The sequence below is a fragment of the Ornithodoros turicata genome, chromosome 7 (assembly GCF_037126465.1).
Source record: "Ornithodoros turicata isolate Travis chromosome 7, ASM3712646v1, whole genome shotgun sequence".
In the NCBI taxonomy this organism is placed as follows: Eukaryota; Metazoa; Arthropoda; class Arachnida; order Ixodida; family Argasidae; genus Ornithodoros; species Ornithodoros turicata.
In genome coordinates, this window is record NC_088207.1 from 41,837,639 (window position 1) to 41,857,088 (window position 19,450).

Sequence of the window (19,450 nt, forward strand, 5' to 3'; positions counted from 1 at the left end):
TTGTTTTCAAGATGATCCAGTTTTACCATTTCGCGTGTGATATTCAAGCATGCACCAGATGGAGAACTTCAATAATAGCAACAATATCCTTCGGGAGCCCAATAATCAAAGCATACCAGCACGCTTCACCAACCTTCCTTGCACCCTTACTTTGCTGCAACACAGCATCAGCACAAGACAGCAACACATACAGGACGATGGTGGTTATATGAGGCGTTTAACTGCAGGAGTTGCGGTGGTAGGTCTATTAACTCTTCACGCTCCTGTCTTCAACTGTAGTGCTGCTCTGTTAATTTTATTACGTGATAGCTAGGTACACCGAATGTGACGCCAACGTACTATCAGAAACAAGCCAGCCATTCCGCAATAAACTGGCGTCTGTGCGAAATTTACCAACTCTACGCTGCATAATGGCTTCGACCAAGACTCTAGCGAAGCCAGAAGCTAGAAGCAAACATTATCGTAACTTCCTTTATCTTTGTACCACAGCGTCGCTGCCGAATGTAATGAACAGCTTGACAGCAACACTGTTGGATAGCGGGGTAATCCGAGTATACACACGGCACACAGGGAATTTCGCTGCCTCTTCAGTAGAAGTGCTCACGCAGACGCTACACGCTGGGCAGAGTTGTTTCTCAGCCAATATACTCAAATCGACTGGATGCCTTCCTTTTCATTCCGTTCACATGTTACGTTATAGGAACATATAAAGACTGAACTTTCATACATACATCCCTGCCTTTTCCGCAATGATGATAATGATGACGAAAAGAAAACGTAAAACAGACAAGAGAAAATAAACAGGGACAGGAAGTAGCTACTAATGGCAAGGCAAAGTTTTGTCAATTGGACTGTGTTTCTGGCTCCAAAGTGGAAGATACATGATGTCATCATCACTTCTCCATCATTTATTGTTGTTGTCTATCTTCAATAGGAGAACATGGGCCAATGCATGTAAGATGACGTTTCCATAAGGTTAACTCAGTTACACGGTATGTGAAGAAATATTATTCGGCAGATATCTCGTACGCTCTCCAAGAAAAATAAGTGGCATAATGTTGTCGTGCCCGTCTGCGTGATGGCTATACTTGGAGGAACTTAAATGGTACAGCATTGTTATATTGGTTATATTGGACAATAAGGTGTCTGAATGTACGAGGATACAATAGCGGGAAAAGTAGTTGCGTTGATTTTATTCGGCAGCCGGTAGCGCTGTCACCTAAGTTTTTTTTCAAGTTTGTAGCAACACCGGTATTGCGAAGACTCTTGAGTGTAGCAGCGGGTAACGGTATTCCGCTACTTTAGTTTCGGTACAACACTGCTGTCAAACTGTCACTGAAACGGCGTTCTGCGGAACCACTAGAAACCAAGCATCTTTCGGTGGCTTGAATTATGGTATGAAAAAAATCCACGCCCTCATCGCCGTTACAATATTTTACAGAGGCGGTATGCTTCTATCGCTTTACGATTTCCGACGAGTATTGACTAATTTTTTTCGTTAATGTTCTCATTAACATATATAGCTACAGGATGAGATGCTGTCTATTATAAAATCTTCCGGCAACAATCAATCACTTCAACATCTTACTTTTTTTTTTACTTAAGTGTTAAGAGATGTCAACCAATACTTTGCCTGCTACTCTAACACACACACACACACGTACAGGAGAATGGAAAACATTTTACTTATCCTGCGCCTATAGGGTGCTTTCGCGTGACGTCAAACGAACGCGTTTGGTCGCCGTGGGGGTGGTCACTTTATCGGCGCAGCTGCCGCGATTAGAGAGTTTTAGCAAACCTTCGATAACGTGGCTTGCGTCGAACCGTATCAACCGGAACCAATCGGTTGATAAGATTCCGAGTCACACGCCACTGCGATTGGTTCCGATATGCACGATAACCTTACCAACGGTCTGCCAACACTGCCTATTATCTAGCATTCGCTCTAAGACGAAGCCTTGAATGGTGTTTTGAAATCCGGTCGGCACCCCGAAGACACTTCGTCATTGCCGTTCTCACATTTTCATTTATGAAAACTATGGTTGCATTGAAAAATAGCGCAGTTTGTCATCTTTCAATGCTGCTAGAACGAAAAGTGACCACCAGTGCACTCTAAAAAAATAAATAAATAAATAAATAAACAGAGTAAAATACGGAGCAATTGCAGCTTATAGTCCCCTAGATTGCAACTACTAGTTTAGTCCCATAATCCCCGACATTTACTCCCCAGGACTGCAAAGTGTCACTGAACTTCGCAAATGGTCTTCCGAATGCAACAGACTATGTAAATATGCGCCCTTGGTCAATTTGACGGCATAACGATGTATAACTCAACCAACTTAGAAATTTTCCACCTATACAGAGTAAAACAGTTAGGGCTTTTTTCTTCGCAAATTGTGCCCTATATGTACGTCGCAAGATTTTATATCACTCGATATATCACTGTTGACGGTTTGATTCGAAGTATTTTCATGCATGCACACGAATTATGTACCTGTAACTGTTACAACAGAGTGTGAAATGCAGTCTCCACTCTGTGACATTCATTTACTCCCGTCCATTTACTCCAGAAAAGGACTATTTTTTGTGGCAATGCATTTAGCCCCCAAAAGCAGTAAAAAAAAATTTTTTTAGAGAGTGGGAGCAGCTTACGAGCATGCCCCGTCACTGCGACATCACAATGTGACGTAGTTGAAAACTCCCTTCCGCCAGGTGGTACCGATCCGAAGCCAGTGAAGCGCGCTTGTCACGGTCACACACGGCGGCCACACTTATAATACCCAGAAGACGATACTCTGCGCCCAAATTGTGATTAATTCTCTGGCCGAAAACTTTCCATACGAGAACGAGACGGCTGAACACGTAGGGCATCGATCATTTATTCGCTACGAAATGGGCGAAAGCGAACGTGTGTGATAGCTATACGACCAATCATAAATCATCCCATTGGGAGATTTCATAGAAATGAATGGAACTACAAGCCCCATTGGACGCTGCTGTTGCATCGCATTCTCAACACCTCATGCGCGACGGGCATGAAAAGGTTCTTTTTCACGAGATATTTAACCATTGAGGGTTCACTTGGTGGTGGAAGGGCAATTCAGAAGGGCAGTTCAGAAGGGCAGTTCAGAAGTGCAGTTCAGAAGTGCAGTGCAATTCAACAGAAGCAGAATGTGCAGGGTGTTTTACAGTATCATCCGTTGCAAGTTGAGACCATTTGCGATAGAGAGCATGATATAAGGATAGTCCTAGGTCAATTTTAGATCAGTATAGTCAAAATCATTATCGAAACGTGAGACAGCTACAGTTTACCCATAAGATATATGCAACAAAATCTTAGCAGTGCTTTGTTTCCGCGAAAGTGTCGACGCCGCGCTCAGTGGACATACGCTTCAAGAACTGAGACATCATATCAATTGAAGTGATTTCTACGTCAACATTGCCACCACAGGCAACCATCCGGCATTTAGGCCAGGAGTAAAGTTAGAGGCGAGCACGGATGACATTGACAGTATTCGCGTCCGCACTGTACCAGCGTATGTAATGCCTAGTTCGCACTGCTACTTCTTTCCGTTGCGTGTACGGTACGGATCGAATGCGGATGCGGTTGTCGTACGACACGCTGTTCAGAAGCATGCGCTCTTGATACGGAAAATGCTTGTGTTTCACCAATCATACCTCCACCCGACTCCACCACCACTCCATTCTCCAGTCAGCTAGGAATGTGCAGTGACGCGCTTGCACGGTGCGCCTGCGCTCATAGGCCGGCTGCGCAGCCGGACGTAACCTGTACCGCATGTACCATACTGAGTTCGGTCGAGCCCAACTCTTGCGGTGCGTGTACTTTTCGGTTCGCCGTACTTCGCTGCCATGACAACCGTGCCGCATCCGTAACGCGTGAAGATGCAACAGTGCGAACTAAGCACATTATATATGCTACCGCATCAACAAGCACGTTAATTGGCATAGTTGTGTACCGCTCATTCGCAGTCATTGCACTTGCAAGATAAATATCTACAGAAATGTTATGCTCCAAACATTTTTACTTATAGTACAAACTGCTCAGGAGCATTATGTCATCGATAGTCTATCCTCACTTCTCGATATTTTTATTTTTCAATCAATCAATCAATCCAGTAATAGCAGTTATAGGCATAACAATGCAAAGGACCACGCACTTCGACGCCATCTTTGGATTCACTGCGTGATCTCGTAATCATAATTATTCAACGCGCGCACCATGGAGAATTTTATCCGCGCGGATTTCAACACGTTATATTTCTATCAGCAAACCAGAACGCTGCGCGGATATCCACTCGAACCACGGATCCACGGATGTAATCGGACCCGCGCACAACTCGAAATACAGTAGGGCGTCGAAAGGAATGACAAGCAAAGGCATGGAGCAATGGCTGAGTAATGGAAGGCAATGCAGCTGGCGCAAAGTGATTTTTGACTACTTTAACTGCTGCTTCATTTTAACACTGGACTATTCATAAGAGTAATCGAAAGTGTCTATTGCCAATGCTAGCGGGAAATAATAATCCGCCACGTCCGCCACGGATTACGTTGACAGGACACGTGTGATAGACTTTGTCCATTAGGGCATCTCAGACCAGGAGTTCTCCCGGGATTACTTTGCTGTGAAATGTATTACTGAGCGCGTGTGGTAGCCGTTCACCAACTTTATTTCCCTGGTGTCTGCCTTTTTCTTTCTCTCTTTTTTTTTGTGCATGTGTGTGTGTGTCCGCCAAATCCCTACGCGTACCAATTTACCCTTCAAAACAATCGAGCAGGGCAGCATTAGAGTAGGGAGGTTAACGGGACAGGACATGCAATTTTGTCTTAAGCTCGCTTTATATACCCCTCTGGTGAAACGTCTACCGAGAGTAACGTGATCGGCGACCGAGCAAAATTGATGCCCGCGGGCAATCACCCTGTTAACACGGCCATTGCGGCGAATCAGCGTTTTCTTCCGTTCTCATTGGCTACCACTGTGCTTCACATTAGAAGTGGAGATTGCTACAGCAGATGAACGCCTCCGATCCACACTGGTAATCCATTGAATGTCCGAGGACATGCAACGGAAGGCGAAGGTAAAGAATTAGGTTGGAGAAACGGGGGCAATTGTAGTGGACAGGCAAAGAATGCAACAACGATCGAAGACCTCCTAAACTGCTGCTAAGGGCTCCGCGTCGAGCAATCACGAGTGTCAGACGGATAACATATATGTGTGATTATTCCTTGGTCCTATTGTTCAGCGTCGATTGAACTGGGAGTTCTATTCCACAACGGCCCATGTTCGCGGTACGATGGGTTAAGGGTTACTCGGCGAGATACATGGACTCTTGAACACGCGTACAGTCTGTTGTGGTGGTGGTGGTGGTGAAGAACTCGCCCTTGTTGGACTCACAGAGGTTGGTAACGTCACGACTAACGCTCTGGGGGAATGCGCGTCCTGGGCCGAGTTCAAAGGAAACTGTGCCGACATATGTCTGACAGCCCGTCTGAGGAATACCCAGTAAAAATCCTAGACAGCCCATCCGGCACCGTATACAGTCTGTCATGTCAGAAAAGCGAGAACTACGGTCATTCCCGCTGTGATATAGCCGCTACAGCCGTAAGCACGTGACAACTCGTATGGGCAGCGTGACGACCGTAGACTGGATGACATGAGATGGGATGGCGGTTGAAAGTTAATGATGATGATGATGAACTCGCGAAGCAACACATGTGGGCGGCATGGACTTATTGGCTGAGCAAAACTTGTCTATGCTGGATAATTAGTCGTAGCCGTATATTTTAAGCTCTGTATTTATGCGTACTTCATTCTGAAGAACTGATGAATAATTTACCGACTAACACAATGCGAACGCTCCAATAAACATGTCAGTAACAGTTTTTAATAGTGTTGAAGCAGGCCAGAGCGTATAGGTGGATGATTACAGTATCGAACATGAATTCTAAACCATTCTTTGCTGCGTATGCAGGGATGGCAGATTGGCGGACCTACCGGCTACTCCCCGACGGTCGCAATTCGGTGCAACGTAAACGCACTCAGCCGCCGTCTGCAACGTTTGTACCAACACATATCCCGCTATACCTGCTGTTGGCATTGGCAAGGAAAGTGCAAGGTTCGCCGTCTTATGGAGACATCGTGCCCCGAAGGCCTCAGCCAGTCTGATTCACGACCGTGCGAGCTGGCACTGTGACATCATGCACCTGTGCGTTCGATGAAAATAAATCAAGGTCGACGTTAAAAGGATGATATTTCGAAGATACATGTATACTGTTAGGCAGAAAGTAGAGGGGGAGGGGGGGAAGAGTCGCAGTCACAGGCGGAGCGATTTAATGAGGGCCGTTAGGATGACTGCCGAAACGAGAACGAATTGTGCGCGGTTCGGCGCGATGATGAGAGCGATGGGCATGAGCGTGATCCTCTTCAGAATACGAAATCTGTGTCACTCCAGCACGCTTGTTCTTTTCACATTTTTACGTTTTTCTATACGTGGTGCTAAGTGTTTTCAGCAGCTGTATCAGACTAGCACATTACAACTGACATCTCTATCTGCTCGAAATTCGCATAAATTATGTAAAGAATGGAAGAGTATACCGGGTGTTTCAGTTAAATCCCCGGGCTAAATAATTCGCGAACCGGTGCACCAATAGAATAACTTTCTTTTTTACAAGTATCTGTCCAATACCGCCTACAAGATGCGCACCGCGCGAATGAGCGGGAGGCGCTCATTATTTAAATAAAAATTCAAATGAGTTTCGTGAAAAAAGCTAACTTCTAAAGCAGGGCGCCGTCGGCATTAAAATGGGTACTACCCCTTTTGGGACCTTCAGTGGACACCTTTTAGAGAAAAATCTGCCATCGAAGCGGGTCATTTGTTGCAGGAATTAATTGGTTTCGGTTTACGTATTTTTGTCGTGGCTGGTCGCGGCGAAGCGCAAAAGGACGTAATTCATTGGTGTAATTCATTGGTGTAAGGACGTAATTCATTGGTGGACATGGGAGTGAAAGAGCGTCCTTTTGCGCTTCACCGCGACCAGCCGCGACAAAAATGTGGCGAAGTCATTCTCATCATTACCATCGTCATCATCCCCCGGTTGAAAAACACTACAGAAAATCTCATAGAAGGTTCTAGGTACTAGGTTCTAGGTAATCTAGGTTAAACTCGTAAGAAGCGGCAAGCAGCGCGAATTAACGCATTGGATGCGAGTTCGTGGTCGTAACCCATTCTCGTCTCGAGGAACTTGGATGGTGCCTTTAGGCAAGAAAGCCAAAGCGTTCCCAAGGTGCAAAACATAAACTTGGCATAGTCACATGGAGAATGAATTTTGGCATAGTCACATGAATTTTTTTGTCGTCGCATTAGAGATTTCAAGTACGTGTACAATGCGTTGAAAGCTTTTACGGCAGTGTGCGTGGATGGCGCGCGGATGCCATTTCAAAGGTACATAACAACTGAATCAAGTTCCTTGGTTTATTATTTGTGTGATATCTAGCGATGGCTTGATTCATCTGTGTTTCGTATTGAAAGCTTCCCAAGTGATCTCAACAAAGAATGGAAAGCACACGTGCTGGATTGTGTGGCTCTTGTTCTCCTGGTTTCTCCTGGTGAGAAGTCTAAAGGAAATCCTGTAAGATTTCTGTAAGAAACTGGGGGGAGTGTGGGCAATTCTGGGAGATTGCTTTGTGAGAAACTCTAAGGAATTCTGTGAGGATGTCCAATTATCACGCATAAAATCTCTTAGAATAACGCAAGAGATATTTTGTGAGATTTTCTGTAGAATTTTTCAATAGACATTCGTTCGAAAAGTGAAGTTGTATCTGCGCAAAATGTCATGGCAGTCTGCATGCTCTCTTACTCTTTCTGGCATGTACGTCCTCTTCTCGTCCTCTTACAAATTGAGCCATTGCGATCCACCCCGCATTTCAAATGGAGACGAAGTTCATAGCGATTTAGAGGACAATTCTGCGCCGACCCATTATTCCCACGCGAAGCATGGGTTGATTCATCCTGCGTTAACCGGTCTCCTTGCTTCACGTTCTATCTTGCTCGAAGGACCGATTAAAAACCAGTCCATTACTCACGAGCTCTTTTTTTTTTTTCTCACATTGATGATGTTTTTCTCACAATATACACTAAAATGATACCCATTCCATTTTCTAATGACATACCGCTCGCAATCTCTCCTGGCAAACATTATCCTTCTTGCGAAATATCAGTTTCGTATTGTGATACTGATATTCTCCGTGTCCAGGACATAATTATTTCAGCTATCAATTTGAGTACGGATCAATTACACGCGAATAGCGTCTGATCCCTCAAGGTCATTTTTTATGTAAATGATGATGTTCATTCGTTGATGAAAAGTCGGAATTCCGTATGTAATGACAATAAAAGAGCTTCTCTCTCTCTTCTCTCTCTCTCTAATAACGTGTAATGCTATTGGTTTGATTTATCGCATTTAAAACTTAATCAAACTTGGCCTAAGATAATTTTTTGCAATTTTAATTCAAGCTCGCGTACTAGGCCAGGGGCAGGTGGAATGTTGAATCTACCAAAGATCAGTACAAACTACGGCATGCTTTTTTTTTTTTTTTTCATTTTACAAATCAAATCGTTTCGTGCGGTTTGTGGTTGGAACCTTTTGTCGCCTGACATAAAAACTATGTGTTCTTATTCATCTTATAGGAGACAGGTAAGAAAATGTTTTGTTAATTAACGGTCCCTCATACTTATGTTTCCTGTTATGCACAACGCACATGTTTTTTGTTTTTGTTTTTGTGGGCTGTATCTTCTTGCATTATGATTTATGATTACAGCTCTTGTTGTAATTTTATGGACTATTCCAGGAGGAGCCTTCTACCGGGTGTTTCCCTCTGGCTCGTCCATCTCTATCATTTCCTGTTAAGTTGTATCTTGGGTACAATAACATAAATTAAAATGAGAAATGAAAATGAAAAATGAAACAAAGATACAGAGAATCATTTGGAGGGACATTATTTGGAACTGCAGTACAACTCAAATACGTCATCACTGAATATGGCTCAAACTGATTTGGCTTCGTATATACTCCTTCTTGACGAACCGCACGAAAACTTCCACACCAACTAGTACTAATACGAGAATACTTTCTACGAATGCTCTGTACCCATCATAACATAGGTTTCTGGTCAGATTTTTTTCTTCTTTTCTTCATCTGTGTTACACCAGTACCGGATTACAAGCTCTTCAGTATGTTATAGATCTGTATACACCTGACACGTCTCCCGCTATTTTCTTCATCACCCCTTGTATCACCGCATCCGAAACACGTCGCTACCCTGTACGGAGCTACAGACCCATCATATAGGCCTACGTCACAGACATCACCAACAAGGAGTTCGTAGCGTTTACGGAATGGTCTCTGCGCTCTTCATCTCAGACGCAAAGGAACGGATGAGCAGAGAAGATAACACAATAACGTTTCTGTCTCTTCCATTTCCTCTGGCTTAATTTGTAGCCTGCAGCGTACCAAAACAAAACTAGCAGAAGATGATGATTGCGGCAGTTCCCTATTTGCCTCAGAGATAAGAACAAAAGGAATACGTTGCGTTTCGCAATGCTCAAGGTTCACCGAAAGCTGGTCGAGTAAGGAGGAAATTGGAGGTTAATAATATTACACGTACTCGAAATTGCGCATCTGGAAAGGTGGTAGGCTTTGATGAATCACCGTAAGTAAAAGGTTTGGTGCTTCAATTCACATGCGCTAACGTGGAAATGCGCTGTTAGAGAGAACAGGGGAGAAAACGAAAGGAAATAAAGTAGCAGCTCTGTAAATGAATGCCTGACAAAAAGTGGCTTTCCTGGCGGAACGAATAACGTGGTTATAGAACAAATTTAGGAAGTTGCTTTGTAATGGAAAGAAATATTAACCGTGCAAATTCCTTTTGAGATTCCAGATGACTGCAAACTCCAACAAGATTAGCAGCACCTGTTACACGGACAAAGTGACCGGGTTCCACAACGCACATTCTCCTCCTGTAATTCCTGCGGATCTGCTCAGCGCCATCTGCACTGTGCTCTACACACAGGTGACGCTCGACCCTTCAATGTGTGGTAAGGATAAGGTAAGGGGGAAGTGTGGGCAGTACGCACAAAACATTCTAACTAAAGTGCTTCGCTTGTAAGCACCTCGAATGGACCAGAAGGTCAACTTTTCTCTCTTTTTTTCGCCACCAGCATCACGATCACAAAGTTGCCATTTTATTGTGTGTTTCAATGCAACGTTCCTTCTATTTGGATCCTTTTTACTCGTCGCTACCACATACATAATTAGGCAAGGCCCCCTATACGTATTTGTGTCACTTCCTAACGCCGTATCCAACGTTATACACCGCTCTGCCCCAACGAGGTTGCCTCAGTTGCCCTCCGGCGACACCCCCTTTTAGTTTCCATCTCTCCGCAGGGCCGCAATACTAAGAGGGAATGTCAGCGCGTGTTCATTCTTGTAGCTCCGTGAGAAAAATGACATGTCAAGCCCAGTGCATTCGTTGCTATCTTTTCTGACATGTAGGACTTTTGTCTCTCGTATGTCGACAACAAGGGGAGAACTTATTGGATTGGGTTGGATTGGAAAAGAAGAAAAATATGGAGAGGTTAGTCCCGACCCAGTCAGAACTGGCTACTCCAAAACGCTTTTGTGGGTGAAAAAAGAGAAAGAAAAGGTGAGCTACGAAAAAGAGAAGAACAAACAAATCAAAAACAGGAAAGGGTCCATCCAGAAGGGGAGAACTGAGTTTATTACATCTTGGTAGGTGACGCTTTTACGATTGCTTTCTCTTCTGCAGGTCGAGAGATCTACAGAATAAAGTATGGCTGGAAGGAAAACGAACAACAACAACAATTAAATCATGAATGACAATGTCATGGGTCGTGAAAAGAATCAAAAGCCACATGTAGCCGAGTATGAGACTTTCGAACGGCCCACACTTTAGAGGCACAGGTTGGAAAGTTATCTGTCTCTGAGTATCCTGCAGACCAACCGTCAAAACTACTCTTTTTTTTTTGACGACATACGCAGGACACTAGAAGCAAGTCTGGCTTGCCTGAATGCCCGGCCATATGACCTTGTAAAGCTCCTGGGTCGTCAGCAATACAATCATCAAGCGGCTGCACTGAAAGCGCTACTACGTTTCCCTGAAGAAACGCATCCGATTGACATTTTGTGACGCTTTCTGGTCCCTCGTTTGTGACAAGTGTTCCCACTAGTTTGGGATGTTTGTCTGCCGCCCCCAATTATTGGGTTTCCTCTCTCTTTCTTTTTTTTTTTTTTTTTATTAGCTAACTGCGGCTAAGTGGTCTCGGGTAGCTAGTCTGGCTTAGCCGTGACTTAAATCCCCCTTTTTTTTCTCCTATCACATCACATCACAATACTTTTTCTCTTTCTTATGGTGATGAGTGTAGCGTTTGGAGCCGAACACCTCCGAATAACTGCGGCAAGCACTGTATTGTTGAAACCATTCTACAGGCTGTTTCTTATTGTAGGGTACCATGGGAGACAATAAAGAAGCCAACGAACGGGGCACGAGCCTCATTCTATTCGTAACCAGGGAGCAGTGTAGTTGCTGTATTCTTACAATTCTTTAAAAAAAAAAATTATATATCAAAGCTATGACAGCATGGATATGGAAGCATGGATGGAAGAATGGAAAGCATGGATACCTACGCTGCCATAGATACCATAGACATTCTCCCGGTGAGAGTCGAGTCACTAAATAAGCTACTAAATTAGCTTACTTGATGGCTCTAGGTGAGAATATGTAACTTCTATATGACCAATCACATAAAACTCATTAATTAACTGTTTTGTTAGGGACCCTGGGGCAAAGGTGAGACAGCAGGATGGGAAACAATCCTCGTTGAAAGCATTTCTATTTTTTTGAAAGATCTAGAAGATTTAGAAAGAAAGACGACGACGATGTGCCTCTGCTGCCGCGCGCCACTGCGCATGCCGGCCGGTTCTACCGGCACCGTTCTAGGGTCCTAGCGTGAGACCACGAACATCTGCCCGCTGGGACATTCCATCATCTCCAGTCAGGGCTCATGTAGAGGTAGTGGCGCTGGTGAAAGCGCTCGCCGTTACAACGGCACCTATAGATAGAGAAAGCCTGCGCGCTCGTCGACGTGACGTAACAATTAAGAGTCAGCCAATTAGAATCGTGTTTTTAATGGCCGTAGCCAATCACGAACGTGTTCTCGGCTGTCGTGGTCATGGAGAAGAACCACCGTCGTCTGCTAGCTGTGACTGAACGTCCCCGCGTGCTAAATGGGAAAACTTGGAAATACAGCGCAAAACGTTCTGAATCTTTCTCGAAACTGACTTTCTGGAAAGCGTCTCGCACTTTTTGTCTACATATTTAGGACTGCGGGTTCCAGGTGAGCTGCAATCATTTGCGGGCTCTTGAATTCGTGGAACGGTGAATAGCAGTAGCAGACGAATTCTGACTCTTAATTGAAAGAAGGAGAGGAGGCAATGCGCAGGCTTATCTAGGCGGTGTTGGCCGTTGGCGGCCTCACAGAGGTGGGCAACGTCACGACTAACGCTTTGGGGGAATGCGTGTCCTGTGTCGGCTTCATGTAGAGGAACGGTGGTGGTGATGATGATGAAAGGGCTCGCCGTTGTCGGAACACCACCATGTAGAGGAACACCACCTCCTCTACAATCTGGCCAGCAAATCAGCACCTACTCCAATCATCTCCATCGACCAAAGCACGTGACTCTCTGAGATCAGAGCGTGATTTTCAAACGCTACTGCGCATTGTTTCGATTTCTAAAGCGCCTCTGAGAGATCCTGTGCAATGGATGTGTTCCGAAGCTCCTGTCGCGCTTATATACACTGACTACATACTTCACAGTGCACCTGATGCGCGTTATGCTACTGACTAAAGTCACCAACCTGCCGGGGTGGAGCAGCAACATCAGCACTTTGACTGCTATGCAGCTACGTATCATGCGGAAGAAAACTTTTACGACAGAAGGCGTACGTAAGGGGAATATCAGCGGATGCAGATGTTGCGTCAGAATTATACAATGTTTCACAACTGCTGCACTCGAATGATGTGATGAAAACGGAGATATGGTCGACCAAGGACGGCAAACAATGGATTGCCCCTGTTGCGTTACTTTCAGACGGCCTCTGACTGAGCATGCGCTTTCATTGAGCGAAATCATTCATTAGTATCACCAAAAAGGAGAGAAATCTGGTTGCAACTTGCTGACATTTGCAACACATAGAGCTAGAACATGTAGGCAAACGAGCCGAGGCGAGCTCCACCTAGAGGGACAGACACAACACGTAGAACCACTAAGAGCCTAAGGAAGCATCCTTGACCAGGAGTGGAAGATGAATCAGGAGGGTCCAGGTTCGTCCAGTGGCGCTGGCACTTATTGGCTTTTTCGTGAATTACTTGTTGACATAATGACTGAAAACAGCACCGACTGAAAACCGCAGTGCAAATCACCGGTGAACGCAAAGGCACTTGCTTTATTGCACTGGGGGCTTTCAATTGATGAGGCAGACGGCTGGTCGTCACGTTCCACGTGGAGGTCTGACACCATCCACTGAAGCAGTGCCTACCTGCGCACTGTTGATGAAAGGCCGACACGGCTCTCCGTTGCTTATATGGCGACGTTTCTGTTATAAACACTACTTTTGAGCGTGACAGTATATGTATTGCCATATACCTATGCTGCATATATACATATATATTGCGTCGCGACCAGCAATATTCCGAACGCGACAAAATCCGTCTACGCAGGTACGAGCCTGAGAGGCAGCAGCTGTGCTGTGACATGCTATCGCTCGACTTCGCGATGAGCAAGGCAAAGCCTCTGTAATGGTACGCTCGAAAACCTCAGCTCTCTGAAAGCGAAAGAACAGCAGAAGACACAATGCAGGCTATATATGGTGGAGCATGGAGCTGCCACGCCAATCTTTAGGATTACTGGCTTGAGGATTACTTAAACACATAAGGAGAGCGTTGCTGTTGTTAAGCAAGGTTTGGAAGGACAAAAAAGCCTAGGAGAGAAAGAGAGACAAAAAAAAAAAAAACATACGATTAGGTGCTCCCCTCGGTATATGCAGGCCGCATCGAGGGCGCCAGAAGGACATACTCCGCAGAGCCGCTCATATACGTTGCGACTGGCAGCAACTGCCTGTGAAGAGGACATCGAGGCGTCCGGAGACATATGGGCGCGGCCGTCAACTATTATATAGCTTCGTCATTCTTGATGATCCCGGATTTGCAAAAGGGGAGATGCCAAAAGAAAAATGAACAAATGACAGTTCTACGCGTAATATTGCGCCGTCTCCAGGATCCACGCGTGCATATGCCAATACGCACGTCATCACGAAGGGCGGATCAGCATGGATTGAGATAAGTGTGCGGTTTTGAGTGGCGGTAGCTCTTTCAGGTATATGGATTGATAGGTGGTTCTTGAAGAAGGAAACAAGATAGGGCGTCCTCTACAGAGCAGGCGCCAGTTCTTTTTCCTGGGGAGGGGGGTACTGGTGACTTTGATGATTTCCATTCACCGTTATTGGGTGATTTTGTGAACGTAACTTGGGGAAGGTTACTTTTGTTCAGTTCTGGTCCACAGACAACGCGAACTGTTTCTTCCTCTTCTAGCGAGACGACACCTATGTGCGCAGCGGATGCACGTACACAGCGCGCCTGACTCGGCTCCCTCGCATTAGCTTCGCCCGTGCATTCGCTGATTCATGTGGCGTTCATCGTAACGACGCGTAGTGGATTTCTAATGGCGGAGGTCACTGTGCGATAAGATGAAATGTGACACGTGGTGCGGTTCTGGGAAACATGCGCCGAGGGTGGAAACTCAGCGAACTTAAAATTCCGTTGCCTGGTGTTGTGCAGCGCTGAAGAAAGTGCAGTAACAGGTAGACATCGAATTCATCAAACGCCTGTCTAGGGGAGCGCATGAAAATGCGGCTTCTTTCATGCTGAAGAGAGGTAGAATGTTGATGCTATCAAGACTATTATAAAACGTCTATTGCACCACGCGTAGCGACATCCCGACCAGGACTAAATACACGAAGGTCAAGAACTAAAGGATGCGTATTCCGTAGCAAGTAACTTGAAAGTAACTTCAGAACTTCCAGCTTTCTTGTGACTTCATTAGTAACTTACATTCGTTTGCACAGGGTTCGTAACTTACATTCGTTTGCACAGCAACTTAACTTGTAACGACTTCCTTTAGTCCAGTACCTTCCTCATCTCTGCTTATTTCATCATAAAAGTGTGGTGACAAACCGTGCAACCTTGCACCCTCACGCGAACGCTCAAAACACTGCCATTCAAAGCTGGCGTGACCGTTAATTGTGAACGTGTGCATTAAATATTTCATGCGTGCTAGAGGCTTTGGATGAAGCGATCAGCAATGGCTCTTTCGTTCACGTTTGTAATGGGAGTTAGAACACAGTCACCCACACAGGACCCAGTAAACAAGGATATAATCTACGGGCTCGCGATGGCGAATTTCTATGAGATGTCACTCTCTCCACTTGTATACGTGTACAGAAATCATGCGTGTGCATAGGTTCGCGTACGTTCCATGAAGAATATTGTAAATAGATCGCTGAATAGACCTCTACCCGAGAAACGTCATCATGACGTTGGTAGACAGGCTGAAACCGAAACAAATCGGAAGTCGAGGACTGGGTTCGACGAATGGGCACTTTTTGGCTGGCTTCTACTGACAGAAAAGTAGGACCGAAGGTCGCGTCCTTTTCAGGGACCATCGCAATCCCCTCGAGACCGTGGCTGTCGGGCGCGACCTTGTCGCCCCTAGCTTCCAGAGTAGTTCAATTCTACCAAATTGGTGGCGCTGTCGAACACTATGACGTCATTTGTTTACAAACGGGGAAAAGTCTATTGGTCGCCTCAGTACAACGTTCGTCGCGTTTCACCCATTGCTCCGTCCGTTACTACAATGAACCCATGCCATGCACATGAGCTAGCGCTCCTACCACCACTACAACCATCACTACCGCGCTACGCGAAAGCGACCAGCGGAATTCACAATAAAAATAATGCTCCCCAAACTCATAGAACTGGAATTACGTCAGAAGCGTGTACTTTCCAGAGATATGCACTACGCAAGCCTAAAAACCCATCGTGAACGTAACGTGACGTGCCATTGCTAGTTCCGTCCCCCTTGCGTCAGTTTTACATCGACGTAAGCGCAGATAACTGGGTTACGCGATGCTTCGGGAGAGGAATTCCCAGAGGGCAGACAGCACTGTTACGTAACGATAGCGTGGAACAGTCACGTCTTCTCAAGGTTGCCGATCTAGCCTCAGGCGGACAATGCGCCTCGAAAACGGTATCGTTGAGCTGCTCACATGCCGCAAGAAAAGCTTGGCGCTATGTATTTGGAGAGTCGTCAGATTCAGTTATCGTTCAGCAGTCTTTGAGAGTCATTTTACGTTTTTTTTTTGTGTGTACAGGACGTCTTATTATACACTCAGACTTGACTTTGGTCGCCTGGGATGCAGCGACCTTAACCAACGAACCTTACCAGGCCCTGCACCAAACGAGCGACGTGACACCAGCGTTCTTCAGGCGGCGGCGGTGGTGGTGGTGGTGGTGGCGAAAGGGCTCGCTGTCGGCCTCACAGAGGAAGGCACCGTCACGACTAACGCACTTGGGGAATGTGCCTCCTGGGCCGACTTCTAACGGAACTTTGCCAACATTTGTCTGAAAACGTCTCAGGAATACCCAGGAAAAACACCAGACAATACAGCCGGCATCGTGATTCGAACCCGGGTACCTCCCAGTCTCGACGCAGCATTCGTCTATCTTCTCACTGACACAAGTATAAATAGCGAGCTGTGAGTACTTATGTACCAGCGGAGAGCAAGTGAACAGTAACAAACTGCGCTTCTAGTATCCTCATACGCGCATTATTTCACCATGTTCTTTCCTTCTTTTTTAAAGGAATAGCAAGTCCACTGTAGTCTTGCAAACTTTCCTTTTCATACCAATAAACCAATTTCCCTCTTTTCACACTTTTTCTTTCTTTATTTGACCGTAACGTTCACTATAGGACGCCCCGCTGCCAAGACAAGCTGTCAAATAAAGATTCTGCAACATTCCGTCCACTTTGCTTCCGGTTCCCTTACATTCTTTCTCTTACTGCGTCGAGCTGTCGCTGACGGTCGGTAAACACCATACTTCTATCCATTCTGACCACGAGCACTACAGCGTCAGAGAGATTCGTGGCAAGACGTCGTAACAAACTACGTTTGAAATATGTGGCAGTCGTCGAAAAAGCCAGACAGGCGGCGAGATTTGAACCACGGACCTCTTGAGTGCCAGTCAAATGTCCTACCCATTAGGCTGCGCTGGCATCTTCTTTCCCACGACTTTCCGAGGAGCCTCATTCAACTAGCGGGACACACACTCACTCCCATTACACTCTCCCACATGTATTCTCTACACATACACATGCATGTTTGTCAGAACCAGACTCTATAGTCAAATTTCACGTGCGGGTTTCAGAATGACCAACAGCGCGCTTGGCCTCAAAATACCGAACACAACTTTAGCGCAAAACGCGTCGTTGACGGACGTGTCATCGTGGTACGCGCTCCTTAACTATACACATTGTACCTCATAAGGTGTTTCGTTGGAAAATCGTTACTTTGCTGCGCGTACTGTACGTTTCGGTTTCGGTTTCGTTGTACATTCTTGGGTGGACGTCTTGCTGTTGAACATATAGGCGTACCCTCCTGTTGCTGCTTTTTGGTGTAAATACTTGGCTGACAGCTTTGCCGTTGTACTTCGCCGGCGGAGAGGTTACGATATCCTGAACTGTACACAGTCTTATTCATGCTGAACTGTTCATAGTCTTATCCATACTGGTTTTGTGTTCTCGTTGGCACCCTTGTGTGCATGTTAATACCACGTTATATTAAATTTTCCTCAAATACGCTTCTGGGAAATGGAAGAGAAATGGACACAGAAACGGAAGAAATGGAAATAGAAACAGAAATATAAGAACCAGAAAAAAAGGTCAGAAATGAAAAGAACCGGCAATTATAGAACCGGTGAAATGAGAAAGAACCAGTAACTGGATTTAATGTTGTCCCGTGTCCCTCATTAAAGGCTATACAGCAGACTTATTGTAACTAATTAAATTCGCTTATCACCAGAAAAAGTACTTATTCGTTCCCGTCAAACGTGTCGGTGCTGTGCATTGAACATATATGCACAGACAATTAGATTGTTCCATGCGGCCCAATTAGCGACTTTCAGTGCAACGGAAGAGTTCTGCGAAAACGGTACGATAAAGGAAGTTATCAAATCCAAGCTCATCAATGTGATGTCACTCGCCTCAACGAAACGCTGCGATTGGCTTATCATATGTTCGGAACCGTTATTGTGAACAGCTTCCGATAAGAAGAACGTCACGAAAACGATACGATAAAGGAACTTATCAAATCCAAGCTTATAGCAATGTGATGTCACACGCTTCAGGGGAACATGACGATTGGATTATCATGTTGTCGGATCTGTTATCGTGAACATGCACCTACCGATGTATCAAGACTCGCTACTAGCGAGTTTGCTGAGCTTGGATTTGATAACTTCCTTTCCCGAATCGATTTCGTAGAGCTCTTGTGATCTACTAAATTAGGAAGTTTTAGCAGGTCGGAAGCAGTCCACGAAAGCGATACAACAAATGAAACGGTCGAATCAAAGGTGAACAACGTGATGTAAGCCGTTTCAAATATCCGGCTTATCAGCTAAACACCCGGCTCATCATGTTTCCGGAATCGTTATCGTGGACATCTTTCAGTCTGCTAGGACTCCCTATTGTGTTTTAATTTCTTAGTAGGGTAGATTCATACGGAAGTTTCCAACGGTGTTTGTGACTGCTCTTGAACAACTAAAGTAAATGGACCTATATAAGCTGCTGAGCGAGGGGCCAAAAAAAGAGGTACGGGGCACGAGTTGTGAGCCACGGCAAACGTGTGTGGTATAAGTAAACGGTGAGCACCGGCGATGCGCTTCGTGAAGCTTATTAATCGTAGCTGCACCACATATGTATGCAATGTATGTGTGCGAACCATTGTTCTCGGGTTTTATGTCTGAATGGCAAAACTTTCAAGGCACAGCAATTTACCCTCTAGAGCTCTGCGGCGATGCTAGGCTACCCTGTAGTATTTCCTGCTCCAAACCTTCTATGCATACTGCTGCTCGATATGTTCCATTAAACACTACGAAACAGCCCCGTAAAAAAAATAAGGAAAAGAGATACTACAAACAAATTTCTAGAGCGGTCACCGATTACACGGGCAAGACACCAGACTCGTGCCATTATGAAAGGGCTAATCTGTTGATGCGGGAGATATCGGCGCACTGAAATCTGC

At 45.4% G+C, this 19,450-nt stretch overlaps 1 protein-coding gene across 4 annotated transcripts in view; it reads right to left on the reverse strand.

The window, feature by feature from the left end:
* The window catches only part of LOC135399891 (neuropeptide CCHamide-1 receptor-like), a 213,599-nt gene that overhangs the window by 128,087 nt on the left and 66,062 nt on the right, over positions 1 to 19,450 (reverse strand). The window lies entirely within an intron of this gene.